The sequence below is a fragment of the Pteropus alecto genome, unplaced genomic scaffold (genome assembly GCF_000325575.1).
Source record: "Pteropus alecto unplaced genomic scaffold, ASM32557v1 scaffold156, whole genome shotgun sequence".
NCBI classification, from domain to species: domain Eukaryota; kingdom Metazoa; phylum Chordata; class Mammalia; order Chiroptera; family Pteropodidae; genus Pteropus; species Pteropus alecto.
Window position 1 is genome coordinate 2,703,563 of NW_006437746.1, and position 3,338 is coordinate 2,706,900.

Consider the following 3,338-nt stretch of genomic DNA (forward strand, 5'->3'; position numbering starts at 1 on the left):
AGGGGAAGGTAAAGTGAGTAAAGGGGATCAAATATATGGTAGCTGAAGGAAACTGGACTTTAGGTGGTAATCACACAGTAGAATATATAGATGTCAAATTATAATGTACACCTGAAAATTATATAATTGTATTAATCAAGGTTACCCCAATAAAGTTAATTAAAAAAATAAATAAAAACATTATTCTAACAGTAGATTGATACAATTTATTCAGAGGTTCCATACTCCCCCTCACCCATAAAACCCTAAAAACTGGTTTAATTCATCTTCTTAGATGTAAGTAACACACAAGCAGAAATTTGGTAAAAATACTACAAATATGACTTCACTGCTACCCAGGGCAGATTTTATTCATAATATTGTTATAGTTATTCCTGGGTAATAAAACACTCCGAAGCTTAGTGTCTTAAAATAGCAACAGTCATTCATTTTACACATGAATCTTCAATTTGGACAGGCCTTGGAGGCAATAATCCTCTGCTCCAAGTGGCAGCCACTGGGAAGCTGGACTGTGGTGGAAAGATCCACTTCCGGAATGACTCACTTCCAGGATGACTCACTTCCGGAATGACTCACTTCCTGGCCCGCGAGTCGGTGCTGGCTGTTGACTGAGAGCCCAGGCAAGGCGCTCGGCCAAGGGCCTCCGCTTGTCTCCACGTGGGTCTCTCCACTGGTCACCTGGGCTCTTGATAGCGTGGCGTTCGGATCCCAAGAGATTATTTGAGATACTGAGTGCGGCTGTTTCTTAAGACTTGAGTCTGGAAATTCAGGCAGTGTCCCTTCTACTATATTTTATTGTCTACATGATCAAAGGGTCTCCATCAGGTTCAAGGGAAAGGGATATACACCTCACCTCCAACTGGGAGGAATGTCAAATAATTTACAGCCAGCTTTTTATCTACCGCAAATGTGAATTATGATTGCTCTCGGGATTTCTTCTTTTATAACATAAGACTTTAACACTCCTTAAAATGAAATATTTAAAAAGGATAATTTAATGATATTTGCAAATGAAATTTAATGGGGGGAGGGCGGTGAAGAGAACTGACGCGGCGTCATGGTTACAGCCCTCTCTTTTTCCTTCCCTTCCCTGGCCCTCCTGCCCCTCGTTTCAACCTTGAGCTTCCTCGTCTCTTTCACCCTAATGTTCCTCCATCATTTTGAAGCTTCTTCAACAACAGATGATAAGAACAAGAAAAGGAGGAAGAGAAGAAAAAGAATAGGAAAGAGAGAGGAAGGCGGAAGAACTAGAAGACGTGGGAGTGGAGGAAAGGGAGCTAGACGAAGGAAAGAGGCTTTTGGCGACATCGCTCAAAGGTGTAGATGTCCTTTCTGCTGCCGATGCAGCAGCGTCCCTTACGGGAATGCGTAACCCGAGGTCACCTCACGGATGGGTATGTACAAGGAATTTAGAGCGAAATCGTGTTTTTAGGGAAGAAAACATTGGAAACAATCTCGATATTCCTCAGTAGGGAACTGGTTAACACACGTGATCCTCATTATTTGCAGTTATTATATTTGTGAATCTGCCTACTTGTTAAAATTATCTGTAACCCCCAAATTAGTACTGGTGGCACTTACATGTTCCTTTGCGGACCTGTGCAAAGCAATGAAAAATTTGAGTTGCCCATTGTGCTCTCTGTACCCGTAGCAAATCCTTCTGAGAAGGCATAATCCAAGGAGGGTGGGGACCAAGGACCAGAGAGGAGCTCCCCGCCTGTCATGGCAGAGTTAGGTGAGTCCTAGCAGCCAGATGAGCAGGGTAGTCTGTGCTGCTGCTGCTGTTGCATCCATGGAAGACTGTGTCCCTCAACAAAACTGGTGCGGCGGGTGTGGATAAAGGGTTAAATAAGATTCGCTGCGGTAGAGGAGGGACAGATGGGGCCCTGGTGGCGGTCAGGTAGGTGGTTTTCTTTTGCCACATTCTCAGTGCCCTAGGAAGCAGAGCAATGCAAGCAAAGAACATGATCTCAAGTCTGCCCCCACCAGCTACGTCACAAGGGGCCAATCATTTCCTTTCTTTGGGTCTAGTGCCCTCATCTGTTAGCTGAGAAGGTTGGATCCCATTTTTTCACTCGACAAATATTAATTGAGCATCCATGGTGAGCCAGGGGTACTGTTCTAAGGTCCTAGAGATATACCTATGAAGAGGACAAAGGTTACCAGTGAATTTTAGATTTGGCCCAATATAACAGAAAGCACAAAGAACAGTAGCTTAAATAAGAGAAGGAATTTATTTACGTTATACAAAGTATGTCCAGGGACCTGCCGATTAGAGCTGGTATGGTGGCTCCACAGTAACCAGGGACCCAAGATTCTTCTATTACTCTGGTATGCTATTCTTATGGTATTTCACCATCAAGGTCACCTTATGGTCCTAAGATGGTTAATGCAACTCCAGCCATTGCATCACATATCAGGCAGGAGGAAGAAAGAAGGGAAAAGGGTAAAAGAGAGCCCTTTCCAGCTAAGAACTTTCTAAGAAACCCACAGAATTATTTTTTATGGCCAGTTGACTTCTCTCAGCAAGGCAGACTGGGAAATGTGGCTTTGATATTGACACACACCCATCACTACAGAGGTTCTGGTTATAAGGATGACAGAAATATAACACAGAAATCTCCACTATAACTTCTCAGGGAGCTCATATTCTAGCAGGAAAAATGAGATAACAACCAAAAAAAAACCCCCACAAATTTAAAAGGTAATTTCAGATGGTGATAAGCTCTGTCAAGAAACTAGAATATAGTGATGAATTAGATACAGCGATGAAATAGGGTGGTAGGAGAGTGGTGGGAACCCAATGCACATTGGAAGTACAGAAAATATTTTTTGTACTTATTAAAAATATTTCTTCTCTATAGAGAAGAACTAGTTCTAAAAACCCTTCTAATTTTGACATTCTGTGATTTGAAGCATCTGAACGACCTTCCCACCCCACCATCAAAGAGGCGAATAGTGATAGTAAGGAGGTTCTCTATAAGCATACTATGTCGTCTTTCCCCAAACTCTTAATTCCTCTTATTATTTTTAACTCCGTCAGACTGGCATGAAGGACGTATCAGGTTCTTTCAGCTGCAAGAGGTAGAAAGCCGAATTTCAATGGCTTAGGCATTAAAGAAAATGTAGCATCCGACAGAGCTGGAAATCCAGAAACAAGGATGGGCTTCAGGGTTAGCTGATTCAACAACTCTGTGATGTCATCAGGGACTTGGGCTCCTTCTGTTTTTGGCTCTGCCATCCTTAAGGGTCGTCTCCATCATCTGGCTGATAGCAGTATGGCTGCACCATTCTGACCATTCCCTTACGAAAACATCTAGATGGACTGTTGATCTCAC